At 38.7% G+C, this 17,547-nt stretch overlaps 1 pseudogene; it reads left to right on the forward strand.

Moving 5' to 3' along the window:
* The first annotated feature begins 14,907 nt into the window (after positions 1–14,907).
* On the forward strand, positions 14,908–17,249 carry LOC124247207 (olfactory receptor 1A1-like; annotated as a pseudogene).
* Positions 17,250–17,547: the final 298 nt, after the last annotated feature.

The raw sequence follows: 17,547 nt of genomic DNA on the forward strand, positions 1-17,547 counted from the left end.
TAAACCAAGAATTAGTACAAGAAAGTAGACACTTAGTGTGTCCTGAAAGAGACTAAAGGAGAAAAAAGGTCGATGCTAAAGTAACTGGAGATTATTAACTTCAGGAAGAAGTTACTTCCCATAGTTAAACAAGGGAATAATGGTGAGATCAGAACCTAGGAGCTCAGAGGAAGTACCCATATCTGATACCCATATCCTGAAGGCAGGTGCCAAACAGCTGCCACTCAGTCTTCACCTGTTGAGGTGACCCAAACTTTCATTCTTGAGGGTTCTGAGTCCTCAATAGTACTGTCTGTTTTCTTTTTTTTTTGGTTGCTGTAGTCATTATTAATCTCTGCCATTGGGCATGGAAACACAAAAAGCATCCCAGGCATAGTTATAGACATCGTCCTCCACGCCCCTCATTGTGTAGTAGCAACACAGTGTCCTTGGTAATTTGATCAGTCACTCCAACCAGTAGAGAAATCCCTCTTTTTCTGAATGGACCACAGAGACCTGCTACAATTTGGCTGAATCTTAACAACATAATAGTAATATCTGAAAAACGTAAGTCCAAAAAGACTATTATTGATACCCTTTTATAAGGTTGTAAACAGCTAAGGCAACCAAAAAAATAAACTTTTAGGGAATAGATATATATGCATTAAAAACAAAAGCAAGGCAAAGATGAACACAGGATTCAGGATGAGAGGAAATTCAAGAGGTGAAGAGTCAAGAGAGTGCAACTGAAGGCGCCATGTAGTCAGATGCAAGCTAATACTGAAGACCTAACTTTCAGGTTGCATGGTGGGTCTAGGGGTGTTTACAATATTACCCACATAGACAGATGATAGATAGATAGATAGATAGATAGATAGATAGATAGATAGATAGATAAAAGCTCTGCATGAAGCAATGATGAGAGTTTGTCTTGCATTAAGATTAGACAGACAAGGAGAAGTAAGGGGGCAGGGAGGAGTGGTAAGACCACGAGTCTAATTAGGCAGCTCTTAGAGAAAGCGAAAGAAACAGTGAAGATATAGATAAAGGAGCTTGAGGCAAAAGTAATGTGGAAATAGAAACAATAGAATGTGGTAATTTTTATGAAAGTAGTAAGCAAGGAGTTGTCTTCAAGGTTTGCTTTTTTTTTTTAAGAAGGTTAGCTCTGAGCTAACATCTCCACCAATCCTCCTCTTTTTTGCTGACATCCGTGCCCATTTTCCTCTATTTCATATGTGAGATATCTGCCACGGCAAGGCTTGACAAGTGGTGCATAGGTCCACACCTGGGATTCAAACCAGCAAACCCTGGGCCACTGAAGCAGAATGTGCTAACTTAACCACTGTGCCACCAGGCTGGCCACTCTTCAAGGTTTTGAGGTTGAGCTACTAAACGGAAAATGATGTTTTTAATGAAAATAGTGAACAAGAGAGTAATTTTAAAAAATTAGTTCTTTTAGAGGCATAATTTCAAGGGTTCCTGTGGGACATTTTCATGGAGGTATTCAACTAAATAAAGAATGAAGACATTAAACTTTGGAGTAAAATTAACAGAGCATGGGTCACTGTGAGATTGATAAGTAAAGTTACAGAAATAGATGAAATCATTTAAGAGTATGAGACTGAGACCCAAGCCTGAGACTCTTGTGTACAAGGTTAACTACATTTCAAGAAAGGGGGCCATGATGCAGAATGAGGACTTCTGTGTGGGAAGTAAGACACTTGTACAATCTAGAGCTGATGTAAAGCTACATGTTTGTCTCATTTTTGTATCAGTCAAAGCACATAGCATAGTGTATCATCACAGTAATTTTGAGTGGGCACTCAATTGAAAAATATTGAAGCAATATCTAACAAATGAATGCTACAAGGGAAATTCAAGACATGCCATGCAGGTTTAGAAAAAGTAGATGTTTCATTAAATATCAAATATACATATATGTGTAGTCATGTGTATTTACCATATTACATACATTATTATCTCTTTTAATTTTCAAGATAGCCCAGTAGCATAGATGGAAATAGCCCTCCTTTACAGATAAGAAAGCCATATCTCTGAAAGGTGAAGTGACTTAGTCAATGTCTTTCAATTAGTAAGATGCAGGTCTAGGGTTTGAGCTCAGTTTTCTCATGACTAATGCTCTTCCTCAACTCCACAGCTGACCCATAGGGGAGATACAAAATACCAAGGGATAACTAAGTCAGTCAGATGTGTGCACTAGCAAGAGACATGGCTAGAACTTTGACAGCAAAAAGCACACTCCGCCCTTAGTAGAACACGAGCTATAGGGCAGAAATGGGAAACATCGACTCATATAGAAGTTATCAAACTCTGAAGCAGAAGAGAGAGATTATCCTTCACTGTTTCCATCCCGACCACCCTAAATCAGTCGATCCAAATTTGTCCAGTGCAGTCTGAAGGAGATGCCGAAGAATTCCACAAGTAACACATGATTGTAACATAAATCACAGCTGTCTTACTCCATTTGTGCTTCTGGTTTTCCAAGAAGTCATGGGAAAATTTAAAATATGTGGCATCAGGCCATGAGTTTAGGCAAAACTCAAAGTAGAGAATGCATTCCTTCTCTAAAATTATGCCTTCCCTATTCCTGAAGAGATAGCAAGACTCAGGTGTCCTCTGAGGACAGTTGCTCATTGTCTGGAGTTAGTAAGGAGCAGTGGGGATGTACTCTCAGATGGTCCCAGAAAGCCTTGAAAGATCTCATGTTGCCTCAACCCCTAGCCCTTCCCTGTCCCAGGGGCTATGAAATAGGCTCCTGTTCCTCAGTGATCCCAACCTTTTCCACACCAGGAACTCACATATTTAACAAAAATACATATAACATTGAGCTGTGTGACAAGCACTTTACAAATGTTAGCTTCCTTTGAGAGTTAATTATTACTGTTATCCTGATTTTACACAGGGAACCTCAGACATGGAGAAGTTACATAGCCTACCCATGGTCACTCAGGTAGTAAGTGGTGATGCTGTGATTCAAACCCTGGTGGTCCGACTCCAGAATCTATGCTCTCAACCGCTATGGTTTGCTGCCTCTCTAGCTCCAACTGAAAGGGAACAGTTGTGGGCTCCCTTATCACCTTCTGGCTGTTCATTTCCCATCATCTGTAGGTACAAATGGAGGCATCAGAGCCAGATCTTTGTGACAAGCATCTCAAACAGACACAAGGAATGAGTAAGATCTGAGTGGTAGGTGGGGCAACAGGTACTTTGAGATGTACATATCCATCTCTCCTCCTACGGTTGTTGTTTAAAAGCAACAACCACAGAAATATGAGATGGTTGTGATTTTTGAGTATTTAGAATCTGTCCACTATCAAAGGGATTATATTTATTCTCTGTAGCTTCAGTGTGCAGATTTATGACTAATTCCACCTCAACCAATATCTCTTTACCTAATATTTGTTTACCTAATATTAGGTACTATGCTCTGCTGTGGAGTTTTCATCCAGGATAGGACCAAGCAAAGGAAGTTAAAGTAGCAGAGACATTGGTTCTGTACATGAAAGAGGAGAGGATTCTAACTATAAATGTGTTGTAAAAGAATAGGCTAGTTCACTGAGTAACAAGTTCACCAGGCAGGGATGTCACAAGAGAATATCTTCTCCAGGCAGGAAAGTATTCTAGAGCCCTGCTATTTAAAGTGTGCTTCACCGTTCATCAGCACCCCATCACCTAGGAGCTTGCTGGAAATGCAGAATCTCAGGCCCCACCCCAGACCTGCTGAACCAGAAGCTGCACTTCCACAAGGTCCCTGGGGGTTGTGTGCACATTACAGTTAGAGAAGCACTATTCCAGGTGACATATGCATCTGCCTCAATTCTAGGATTTTCCTTCTGTAGCCCTACAAAAAGGGGTAGAAAATAGCTCTGCACCAATGAGGCCAAATCCCTGTGTTCAGCTCCCAGTTCTTCCTTTAACCAATTGCAATGTATGACTCTCATTTAATTCTGATTCCAACAGTAAATGTTTTTTTGGAGAGGAAGATTCGCTCTGAGCTAACATCTGTTGCCAATCTTCCTCTTTTTTTTTTCTGATTGAGGAAGATTAGCCCTGAACTAACATCTGTGCCAATCTTCCTCTACTCCATATGTGGGTAGCCACCAAAGCATGGCTTGACACTGGTGTAGGTCCATGCCTTTGATCCAAACCTGCGAACCTGGGCTGCCAAAGCAGAGCACACAGGACTTGAGCACTATACCACGGGGCCCCTACTATAAATTATTTTTAAGTGTATAAGGCAAATGGAGAAATGTGAACCGTAACTGGATATTTAATTATATAAACAAATCAAGGGGTTTTTTAGGTGATATAAAGGTCTGGTGGGATTTCTTTTAAGTCCCTATTTTCACAGGTACACACAGAAATATTTACCAATGAAATCATACAATGTCTGGGATTTGCTTCAAAGTAATGCAAAAGGATGGTTGGGTGGGATGCAGTAGAGGTTGTAGATAAAACAGGCAAGTTTGGTCAAGAGTCACTGACTGTTGGCTCATTCTTTTGTACTTAGCTAAATAAGGATACCCACGAAATTATGGTGCTATTTTTAGGAGTATTTTCTAGTACATGCTTGAATAAATATATCCTTATATAAACAATATATAACTTTAATGTATAAATTATACAATAAAAATATGTGTATTAAAATATAATATATGCATATTCAGTATAAAATATAAATAAAAGAGTTTCATGTAGCGTTCTACTTTTATACATGTGTAAAATATTGTATAAGAAGAAATTCAAATAAATGTTTTAAATTCAGGAGAGAAAGTGGTGGTCTTCCAAAGTAACCAGTAAAATTACTCCTGGACTTTAGGCATCATCCTTGATGCTCTTTGCTCTCCCTCACTCATCTCCATCCAATAAGTCACTAATTTCTGTGGATAAACCTCTTTGTCATTCTTGTATCTTTCTCTATTCTCCATCCTAGTAAATGCAGCCATAATTCAGGCCCTCAACACATACATCAGTTTATCAGCCACGTGGTCCCAGGGCAACTTTTCCAAAACGCATACCTAATCCTGTCTCTCTCCTGCTTAAATTCCATCAAGGTCTCCTCCACAGCTTTCAGAACTCTGCCCTTTCTGCTCCAGCCAAATTGAACCAATTGCAGTTCCCTGATCAGGCAATGCTCAGACTGACCTTGGGCCTTTGTTCATCTTGCCCACCACTGTTTAGCACTCCCTTTTTATCTCTTTTCTTCTCCCATCTCCATCCAAATAATTTGTCCTCCATAATTCAGTTTGGGCATCATCTTCTGAAGAAAGCCACCGATGACGACACATTGTCGGGGGCTTTATTTTCATACCATTAATCATGCTCTCCAGCTGCAGTTTTCCAAGCACAGTTCCCGGATCCATCAGGGTCCCATGACATCAAAACTGTTTTCCAAATAATATCAAGACATTATTTGCTTTTTTCACTGTGTTATATTTGCACCACTGATGCAAAAGCAAGGGTGGGTAAAACTGCTGGTGTCTTTCCATGAAGCAAGGCAGTGGGACCAAACCATACTGGTCATCATTGTATTCTTCACCATCGCACATTTTCAGTAAAAATCTTTTTTTTTAATTTTTAAAGGCCAGTTTCACTTTAAAAGGTCCTTGATGAAGCAGTAAGAATTATTACTTTCGTTAACTCTACGTACACATCATTTGAAATATATATACTTAATGTGAAGTTCACGTAAAGCCCTTCTGCTGCCTGCTGAATACAAAGCTTGTCTCGAGGAAAAGCACTTTTGAGACTGAGTTAGGAGCTAGATGAGCCACGTTTTTCCTGAAATACTATTTTAGTTAAAGAAACAACTGACAGACTATGGTTATTTAGACTTGCGTATTTGACAGATATTTATTAAAAATGAATGCAGTGAGCCTAACCTTCACAGAAAACAACAGTATTTGTGGCCAACAATAAAATTCAAGCTTTCAAGAAAATAAGATTTTTGAAAACTTGTATCTGACACTGTAACCTTGATAGCTTGTGAATAATTAAAGACTTTTGTGATGAGATTGGTGATGATTTTAACAAATGTGATTTTTTTATATTATATAATAAAATGTTTAAACGTTTGGAAGATCTGCGTTAACACAGTGAAACTACATTTTCTATGTGACAAATGCATGATGTGACAAAAGCATGTAAAGTTCAAGATATAGCAATAGAGTTTAATGTAACATTGGATGAAAAGTTTATTGATATGAAGTCGGATTCCACATTGCACTTAACCTTTAAGAAATTATGATTCATTGAGCTTTGGTGTAATGCTGACAAAGAATATCCAAAATTATTTGAAAAGACTATTAAAATACACCTCGCTCTTCCAATTATATGTAAGGCCAGATTGTCTTCACATTTTTCAACCAATCCAAGATAATGCAAGCAGACTGAATGCAGAAGCAGATATGAGAATCCAGCTGTTTTCTATTTCTTCTTTGATCCATGCAGTATTCAGAAGAGTGTTAATTTCCAAATCTTTTGAGTTTACTCAATATCTGATTCTTGATTCCTAATTTACTCCATTGTTGTCAGAGAACATATCTATATAACTCAATTTCTTTTTTTCTTTTCTTTTTTTTTATCATTTTATTGAGGTTGCATTGGTTAATAACACTGTGTAAAATTCAGGTGTATACCATTGTATTTCGGCTTCTATATAGACTGCATCTTGTTCACCACCAATAGTCTGGTTTCCATCCATCACCATACATACAAACCCGTTTATCCCTTTCCCCCTCCTCCCACCTCTCTTTATCCATATGTTTGTTTGTTTGTTTATCTTCCACATATGAGTGAAATCATATGGTTTTTGTCTTTCTCTGTCTGACTCATTTCACTTAGTATAATACCTTCAAGGTTCATCCACATAGTCACAAATGGCACAATGTCATCATTTTTATGGATGAGTAGTATTCTATTGTATATATATACCACATCTTCTTTATCCATTCATCTGCTGATGGGTACTTAGGTTGCTTCCAAGTCATGGCTTTTGTGAATAATGCTGCAATGAACATATGGGTGCATATACCTTTTCAAATTAGTGTTTTCACATTCTTTGGATAAGTACCCAGAAGTGGAATAGCTGGATCATATGGTAGTTCTATTTCTGTTTTTTTGAGAAGTTTCCATACTCTTTTCCATAGTGGATGCAGGAAATTGCATTCCCACCAATAGTGTATAAAGATTCTCTTTTCTCCACATCCTCTCCAACACTTGTTATTTCTTGTCTTTTTAATAATTGCCGTTCCGATGGGTGTGAGGTGCCATCTCATGGTAGTTTTGATTTGCGTTTCCCTAGTAATTAGTGATGTTGAACATGTTTCCATGTGCCTGTTGTCCACCTGTATATCTTCTTCGGAAAAATGTCTGTTCATATCCTCTGCCCATATTTGAATTGGGTTTTTCGGTTTTTTGTTAAGTTGCATGCGTTCTTTAAATATTTTGGAAATTAACCACTTATTGGATGCATGATTTCCAAATATTTTATCCCAGTTGGTGGGTTGTCTTTTTGTTTTGTTCATGGTTTCCTTTGCTATCCAGAAGCCTTTTAGTTTGACGTAGTCCCATTTGTTTATTTTTTCCTGTGTTTCTCTTGCGTGAGGACACATGATATTCAAAAAGATACTGTTAAGACCAGTATCAAAGAGCATACTGCCTATGTTTTCTTCTAGGAATTTCATGGTTTCAGGTCTTACATTCAACTCTTTAATCCATTTTGAGTTCACCTTTGTGCATTGTGTAAGATAATCGTTCTCGGGGGCAGCTCTGTGGCTGAGTGGTTAAGTTCACGTGCTCCGCTGCGGCGGCCCAGGGCTCGGATCCTGGGCAAGGACATGGCACCACTCATCAGGCCACGCTGAGGCTGTGTCTCACATCCCACAACTAGAAGGACATGCAACTAAGATACACAACTGTGTGCGGGGGGGTGGGGGGGGTTGTTGGGGAGGTAAAGCAGAAAAAAAAAAAAAGATAATCGTTCTCATTCATTCTTTCCCACGGGGCTGTCCAGTTTTCCCAATACCATTTATTGAAAAGACTTTCTTTTCTTCATTCTATGTGCTTGGCTCTTTTGTTGAAGATTAGCTGTCCACAGATATATAGTTTGATTTCTGGGTTCCCAATTCTGTTCCATTGATCTGTGTGCCATTTTTGTCAGTACCATGCTGTTTCCATTACTATAGCTTTGTAGTAGTCCTGGACTGTGATGCCTCCAACTTTTTTCTTTTTTCTCAGGACTGCTTTGGCTATTCAGGGTGTCTGGTCATTCCATATAAACTTTAGGATTCTTTGTTGTGTTTCCATGGAAAATGTCATTGGGATTCTGATTGAGATTCCCTGAATCTGTAGATTACTTTAGGTAATGACATTATAACTATGTTTGTTGTTCTTCCAATCCATAAGCATAGAATATCTTTCCATTTCTTCACATCTTCTTTTATTTCTTTCAATGATGTCTTAGAGTTTTCAGAGTGTAGGCCTTTCACCTTCTTGGTTAAGTATATTCCTAGGTAGTTTATTCTTTTTGTTGTGATAGTAGACAGGACTGCATTCTTGATTTCTCTTTCTACTAGTTCATTGTTGGTGTATAGAAAGGCAACTGATTTTTGTATATTGATTTTGTACTCTGCAACTTTACTGTATTTGCTAATTATTTGCAGTAGTTTTTGGTGGATTCTTTAGGGCCTTCTATATATAGAATCATGTCATCTGCAAACAGCAAGAGTTTCACTACTTCCTTACCAATTGGGATACTTTTTTTTTCTTTTTCTTGCCTAATTGCTCTGGTAAAACTTCCAGTACTCTGTTGAATAAGACTGGTGAGTGTGGGCATCCTTGTCTTATTCCTCTTCTCAGGGGAAGGGCTTTCAGTTTTTCTCTGTTGAGTATGATGTTGGCTCTGGGTTTGTCAAATATAGCCTTTATTATGTTGAGGTACTTTCCTTCTATGCCCATTTTGTTTAGAGTTTTTATCAAAAATCGATGTTAGATCTTGTCAAATGCTTTCTCTACATCTCTTGAGATGATCATGTGAATTTTGTTCTTCATTTTGTTAATGTGGTGTATCACACTGGTTGATTTGTGGATTTTGAACCATTCCTGCATCCCTGGAATAAATTCTACTTGATCGTGGTGTATATCGTTTTAGTGTATTGGTGTATTCAATTTGCTAACATTTTGTTGAGCATTTTTACATCTATGCTCATCAAGGATATTGGCCTGTCATTTCCTTCTTTATGTCATCCTTGTCTGGTTTTGGTGTCAGGGAAGTGTGGTCTTATAGAATGAGTTAAACAGCATCCTGTCTTCTTCAATATTTCGGAATAGTTTGATAAGGATAGGTATTAAACCTTCTTTGAGTGTTTGGGAGAATTCACCAGAGAAACCATTTATCTGGTCTTGCACTGTTGTTCTGGGGGAGGTTTTTGATTACTGTTTCAATCTCTTTATTTGTAAATAGCCTATTCATATTCTCTATTTCTTCTTGATTCAGTTTTAGGAGGTTGTATGATTCCAAGAATTTATCCATTTCTTCTATGTTATCCAATTTGGTGGCATATATTTTTTCATAGTATTCTCCTATAATCTTTGGTGTTTCTGGGGTATTCATTCTAATTTCTCCTTTTTTGTTTCTTATTTTATTTATTTGAGACTTCTGTTTTTCTCAGTGTGTCTGGCTAAGGGTTTGTCATTTTTGGTTTCTTTTCAAAGAACCAGCTCTTAGTTTCCTTGATCATTTCATTTTGGGTTTTTTTTTCAGTCTCTATTTTGTTTATTTCTGCTCTGATTTTATTATTTCCTTCCTTCTACTGACTTTGGGCTTTGTTTGTTCTTCTTTATCTAGTTCTTTTAGGTGTAAGTTAAGTTTGTTTATTTGAGATTCTTCTTGTTTGTTGAGGTAAGCCTGTATTGCTATAAGCTTCCCCCTTAGTACCATTTTTGCTGCATGCCATACGTTTTAGTATGTTGTGTTTTCATTTTCATTTGTCTCCAGGTATTTTTTATTCTCCTTTGATTTCTTCTTGATCTAGTGGTTCTTCAGTAGCATGTTGTTTAGTCTCCACATATTTGTGACTTTTCCAGCTTTCTTCTTGTAGTTTCATACCATTGTGGTCAGAAAAGATGCTTGAAATTTATTGAGACTTGCTTTGTTTCCCAATATGTGGTCTATCTTTGATAATGCTCCATGTTACTTGAGAAGAATGTATATTCTGCTGCTTTTAGATGGAAAGTTCTCCATATATCAATTAAGTCCTATTGGTCTAGTGTTTCATTTAAACCACTGTTTCCTTGACTTTCTGTCTGGAAGATCTATCCATAGATGTAGATGTGATGTTAAATTATGTTGCTGTCAATTTATCCCTTTAGGTCTGTTAATAGTTGCTTTATATACTTTGGTGCTCCCATGGTAGGAGTATATACATTAACAAGTGTAATGTCTTCTTGGTGGAATGTTACTTTTAGCATTATACAATGTCCATCTTTGTCTCTTGTTATCTTTTTTGTCTTGAAGTCTATTTTGTATGCTCTGGGTATAGCTGCACCCACTTTCTTTTGGTTGCCATTTGCTTGGAGGATCATCTTCCATCCCTTCACTCTCAGCCTATGTTTGTCTTTAAAGCTGAGATGGGTCTCTTGGAGACAGTATATTATTGGGTCTTGTTTTTTAATCCTTCCAGCCAATCTGTGTCTTTTGATTGAAGAAGTCAGTTCATTTACATGTAGAGTGATTATTGACATATGAAGGGCTAATACTTCCCTTTTATCTTTTGTTTTCTGGTTGTTCCATAGTTTCTTTATTTCTTTTTCCTTGTATTTCTATTGGCCATATCAGTTTAGTGGCTTTTTCTCACATTTTTCTCACTTTTCTCTTTATTTATGATTTGTAACTCTGCTCTGGTTTTTTGTTTTTTGATTACCATGAGGGTTGTATAAAAGATCTCACAGATGAGATAGTCCATTTTATGATAGCCCCTTGTCTCCATTAGTCCACATAAGTTCCATCCTCTTCCTCTTCCCTTTCTATGTTTTTGTTTTCACAAATTATCCTTGCTTGTGTTGTGAGTTTGTGACCAAAGTGAAGTGATTATAGCTATTTTCAATGCTTTCTTTCCCTTTAGATTTTGTGCTATAATTTTATATTACCTATTCTAAATAGAGTTGCAATTTTCTGATTTTTGCCTGTTTATTTATCACTTTGCTTGAAGTTCTATAGTCCTTTGCCTTTTTGTTTCACGTAGGAGGGTTCCTTTCAACATTTCTTATAAGGCAGGCCTAGTGATGATGAACTCTCTCAGTTTTTGTTTTTCTGGAAAAGTCTTAATTTCTCCTTCATATCTGAAAGATGACGTTGCTGAATGGAGTAACCTTAGCTGATGGCTTTTGCCTTTCAGTATTGTCAATTTATCACTCCACTCTCTCCTAGCCTGTAGAGTTTCTGCCAAGAAATATGCTAATAAACTGATGGGGATTTCTTTGTAAACTATTTTTGCCTCTCTGACCACTCTCAATATTCTTTCTTTGTCATTGACTTTTGACAGTTTTAATATAGTATGCCTTGGAGAAGGTTTTTTTGTGATGAGATAATTAGGAGTCCTATTAGCTTCATGTACTTTGTTTTGGAGAAAAAGAAGATTAGCCCTGAGCTAACTGCTGTTAATCCTCCTCTTTTTCCTGAGGAAAGCTGGCCCTGAGGTCACATCCATGCCCATCTTCCTCTACTTTATATGTGAGACGCCTACCATAGCATGGCTTGCCAAGTGGTGCCATGTCCGCACCCGGGAACTGAACCAGCGAACCCTGGGTCACCAAAGCAAAACGTGGGCACTTAACCACTGTGCCACCAGTCCAGCCCCAGCTTCATGTACTTTTATATCCAGTGCCTTCCCCCGATTTGGGAAGTTCTCAGCTATTGTTCCTTTGAATAAGCTCTCTGTTCCTTTCTTTCTCTCTCTTCTCCTTCTTGGATACGTATTATCATGATGTTGCTTTTCCTAACTCAGTTGGATATTTCTCATGGAATTTCTTTATTGTGTTTAAATCTTGGTTCTCTCTCTTCTTCCACCTGAATCATTTCTAGATGTCTATCTTTGAGCTTGCTAATATTCTCTTCCATATGGTCTGCTCTATTTTCAGTGCTTTCTACTTTATTTTTCATCTCTTTAATTGTGTTCTTCATCTCCAAAATTTCTGTTTGGCTTTTTTCTTAGAGTTTCAATCTCTTTGGTGAAGTACTCCTTCCATTAATTCATTTTATTCCTGAGCTTATTGAACTGTCTTTCTGAGTTTTCTTATAACTTGTTGAGTTTCTTCATAATAGCTATTTTGAACTCTCTGTCAGTTAGATTGTAATCATCTGTGACTTCAAGACTGGTTTCTGAAGAGTTGTCATTTTCTTTCTGTTCTGCCATGTTTCAAAGTTCTTAGTGGTTTTTGATGACTTGATCCTCTGCCAGCACATTTGTGGTAGCAAACATCTTTCATATTTGGGTAAGGCTTTGGTTACTTTGGTTCTGAGCTGCTTCTGGTTGTATTTGAAAGCCTGTACTTTTCAACCTCCACTTCCTCTACTAGAGGCATAGTCAGTGCCCTCATTGTGCTGCTTGTGCCTCTGAGATTGCTGGTGTATTTCTGCTTCCAATGTCACTGCAGTCTCAGTTGTTGCCGCTGGGGTCACCAGGCTGCAAGAACTTCTGCTGCTTTTGGGATCACCTGAGACTCATGTTCCCCCATTGGCTCTCTGTAGACTCTCCACAGGCTGAGGTGCTACTGTCCTGTGCATCACCTGTGCATCTGCCTCCTGGGTTAACTGGGTGTACTGGTAGCACTGCTGCCAGGGATGCTGGGTTGACAGGTGTCACTGTCACTGCTTGGGGCCTAGGGTTTTGCATGCAGCCCCCACTGCTGGTAGAGCAGTTTCAGGAGTGCCACCACTGGAAGCTGTGTCACAGGTTCTACTGTGATTACTGAAGCCTCAGGTCGCAGGTGCCACCTGCCACTGCTTCAGGAGGAGCAGGGGGCTAAGCCATGAGTTGCTGGTTCTGTATACTCTGGTCACGGGTGCATACTGTTGTGCTTTTAAAACCTCAAGTCATGGCACCCAGCCCCTGCTGGGAAAATCCACATTGGATGTTGCCCCTCTCCTGCTGGAACGGCCAGCGCCACTGCCAAGGGAAGGGGAGGTGGCTGGGTCACTGGCACTGCTCTGTTGTCTGAAGCCTCTGGACATGTGCACCACCCACAGCTGGAGGGTGGGGGCAACGGCTAAGCTGTGAGTGCTGTGTCTGCCCCTTCAGCCTCTGTTCACCAGTATGCACCAGATGAGAATCCACATTTTGGAGAGCCCCTGCCAGGGGAGCGGGAGGGAGTTGCTCCCCTAGTTCCACTACCTCCTAGGGATCCAGCCCACCCACCTTCAGGTGTATAGATGCATGGAGCTCTCAGGCATTCTGGTGTGCTGTGCAAGTTTCCTTTTGGTCAATGGATGTCCACCTGGTTGTAACTTAGAGAAGAGAGACAAAGGGAACAACTCACTCCACCATGATGCTGGCAGCACTCTCTAATTTCATTTCTTTTAAATTTGTTGATAGGTATTTAATGGCTCACTGTATGCTCTATTTCAGTTAACATGCCATTTTCACTTTAAAAGAAGGTGTATTTGGCAGTTGTTGACTATAGCATTATCTAAACATCAATTAGGTTGGTATTTTTGTAAATCATATATGTGTCTTCACTGTTTTTGTTCTTTGTTTTAGCTGTCCTATAAACTTCTGTGGGGGTGATCTGTAAAAGTCTCCATTGTGGATTTTTCCATTTCTTCCTTTAATTCAGTCACTTTTGCTCAAGGTACTTTGAAGCTTTTTTATTAGGCCCACCCACATTTGTGTGTTGTGACTTCCAGAAGAATTGACTATTTTATCATTATGGAATATCCCTGTTTATAAACTGATCATATTTTTGTCTCCAAGTCCACCTGATATTAATAGAACCATTTGAGCTTTCTTATGCATATAATTTGTATGATATATCTTTTTCCATTCATTTATTCTCAACCTGCCTGCTTCTTTTCATTTAAAATGTTTCACTTGTAGGCAGCATATAATTGGGTCTTGCTTTTTTAACCATTATTTGTTTAGTCAATCACTGTCTGCACTAATTATTTTCGTAGTTGAATTTTGGTCTCCCTTTTATTTATTTGTCTTGTTGACCTCTTTGTTTTCAGTTCGGTTGCGTTCTTTGTTTTCAATGAACCTTTTTCTTGATGGTGAACCTCAAGAGGCCACCATAGCATCTGCTCTGGCTTAGAACCCTTCATTTGAGCTTTCTTTTTATTTCTCATATCTAGGTATTTCTCTTTATTTTATGTTGACTACAAGTATTTTTTGTTTTACTTTTATAATTTTCAGAAAGTCTATGCATTTTAATAAGAATGTGACCTGTCAACATATATTTAGTCAGGCATGTTGCAAAAGCCCTCCTCTTAATCTTATACTTCCTTACCAAATGAGCTAACCATATAGTCTTTGAGGCCTCCAGTTTTACTGAACCTATCAATTCTGAGATATTACGATTCTGTGGCAATATAAGGAAAGGCATTTCAAAAGAGAAAACAAAATTCATTTAGGTGCAAAGATGAAGAATCACATCATATCTAGGGGAAAGATAATTTTACCTGCCTTCCCTTTGGCTGGTATATAATTCCCATGTGTACTGTAAGAGACACTGAGAATTGGTGGTTGAATGAATTACAGATGGAATCAGTTATTGAGCAGAAGTCTCTTTAGAAAAATTAGTGAATTACATAAGATATTCTGGACTACAGTAGCAAATACATGGCAAAATGTGTAACAGTTTAAGAAAAATATGTTTATTTTTCCTCTATGTCCTAATGTGTCTTCTTGGTGTATGGAGACTCCCCTGGATATGAAAAACTTGGAACACAGGCTCATTCCACCATGTGACTCCACTATTCCATTCAGCCTCTTGGCCATTTGTGTTCAGCTGACAATAGAGGAAAGAGAGTGTAGAGGAAGCCCAGAACTGGAACACATGGATGGATTGGCTGAAAATAAGTTACATAACAGCACCTTAGTGCAAGGGAGGCTGGGAAATGTGGTATAGCTGAGTGCCCAAGAAAAGAGTAATGTGGATTTGGGTGAGGAGCTAGTAGTCTCTGCTACAATTATTATGCCTAGATATGGATCAAAGAGGAGGGAACCAGTGGTCAAGTGGTTAAGGGAGCATTATAATATTTGAAGTAGAAAATGATATGATAATGGTCAAAACTAAAGCACTGAGACAATGAGTATAAAAGTTATGTACAAATCATTTTAAATGAAGAATAAACAAGATCAAATATAGAGGTGAGGGATAAACTGGATGAGTGTGCCCATGAGCACCCCAAATATGGGAAACCCATAAAAAATCCTGAATATAATTCAAGAACTGTTGACTGCAAACTTATTGGTGCATGAAATGAACAATATGCCATGATAATCTCTCTGGAAGAGATAAAAATAACAAGATATTGTTCTCATCCTCAAAAAAGGTTGCAGTCTACTTAGGTTGGATGTAGAGAGTATGGGCTTTGGTCAGACATGTTGGTGAGGTGACTGAACATGGAAATACAGGGAAAAGAGATCAAGCCTATAGATAAAGACCTGAAAGTCTACTAAGAAGCAATTGAAGCCATGATGGAGTTGGATGAGTCACCAAAGGAAATCACCTGATGCCAGTGTAGACACATTACCTCATGGGCTCTGGGCTTATTCAGTGTTTGGTCAGAGGACAACTTCTAATTTTCCAGGGTGCTCCTTGCACTGAACATCCTTTGCAGTGGAATGTTTTTTCAAAGACCCCAAAATACTGTCCTTTCCTTTTCATGTGTAATAAAAATTAGTGTGTTATTAAGGCTTCTCCATTAAGTTGTAAGACCCTTGAAAGCAGAGATTATGACATATATGAATAAATGGATGAATAAATTGTATTTTTCACATATTATGATTTGTTCATGAGATATAAGAAAGTATCTAGCATATAGAAGATGAGCTTTTATTATTTGTAAAATGATTAAACCCTAGAAGTTTGGGTAATGATGCTGGGGATAGGGATGAGGAGCACTTGTGATTCACAGATTGCTCAATTCTTAGACGTGAGTGTCAAGGGCTAATAGTCAATTAGTCCTACTCATGAACAGGGATTTTCCCCCCATGTATTGGCTATCTCTGGATTTGGTAAACCCAGGTATAGACACAGCAACCGTGGGAATCAAAAATTATGGTTTAGGATGATCATAACACATAGCACTTCACTAATAATTCTGGTTTCCTGTCCTCTTACATGGATTTCATCATTCTTGGAGTTATTGGTGAGCAAGAACAGGAAGATTTCTTCTTCATCCTCTTCTTATTCATTTACCACATCACATTGATTGGTAACCTGCTCATCATCTTGGTCGTTCACTCTGACATTCGCCTTCACAACCCCGTGTATTTTCTCCTTGCCAAACTCTCCCTGGTTGACATCTTCTCCTCTGTAACCATTCCTAAGATGCTGACAACCATATCTTGGGCACCAAAACCATCTCCTTTGGAGGATGCCTAACACAGATGTGTTTTGTGTTGGCCTTGGGTAACACAGATAACTATATCTTAGCAGCAATGGCATATGATCGTGCTGTGGCCAACAGCTTCCTGCTTCATTGCACAACAATTATGAGTCCACGGTCTTGTGTCCTGCTAGTTGTTGGGTCTTGGGTGATTGGAAATACCAATGCCTTCCCCCATACTCTGCTCACAGCTTGTCTGTCCTTCTGTGGAAACTAGAAAGTGGCCAACTTCTACTGTGACAATTTTCCTTTTCTTAAGCTATCCTGTTGTGACATCCAATTCAATGTGAGGATGATTTATCTAGGGGTTGGTGTTTTCTCAATGCCTTTACTATCCATCGTCATCTCCTATGTTCGAGTCTTTTCCACAGCCTTACGGGTTCCATCCACCAAAGGTGTGCTCAAAGCCTTCTGCACCTGTGGTTCCTACTTCTCAGTTGTTTCTTTGTCCTATAGGATAGTCATGGGCATGTATTTCTGCCCTCTGACTAGTTGCAGCCTAAAGGATGTTGTGATAACTGTGATGTACACCGCAATGACCCCAATATTAAATCCTTTCATCTATAGTCTGAGAAATTGAGACATGAAGGCTACCCTGGGGAAACTTTTCAGCAGGAGAATCTCCTCATCACCAATGTGAAGTCATATATCGCAGACTGCAGTGAACAATTAGGATGCACTTGAAAATCCATCCCCATTCTCTTCCCCCTCCAAGAAGCTGGCTTTGTTCTTTCCAGCCACTAAATTCCTCTTCTCAGAAATCTTGCAATAGTTGGACAAGATATCCTATTGATATTATCACTTTGTAGACATTATTGCCCCTTTTGACAGAGTGGAAACACAGGAATATTAAGTGTCTGTCCCAGCTATGCTACTGACTAGCAGAGTAAAGTTGAGAAGGGAAGAACCTTGGCTTCCACATCTACTAATAGAAAGAA

Source organism: Equus quagga, chromosome 11 (assembly GCF_021613505.1).
Source record: "Equus quagga isolate Etosha38 chromosome 11, UCLA_HA_Equagga_1.0, whole genome shotgun sequence".
Lineage (NCBI taxonomy): Eukaryota > Metazoa > Chordata > Mammalia > Perissodactyla > Equidae > Equus > Equus quagga.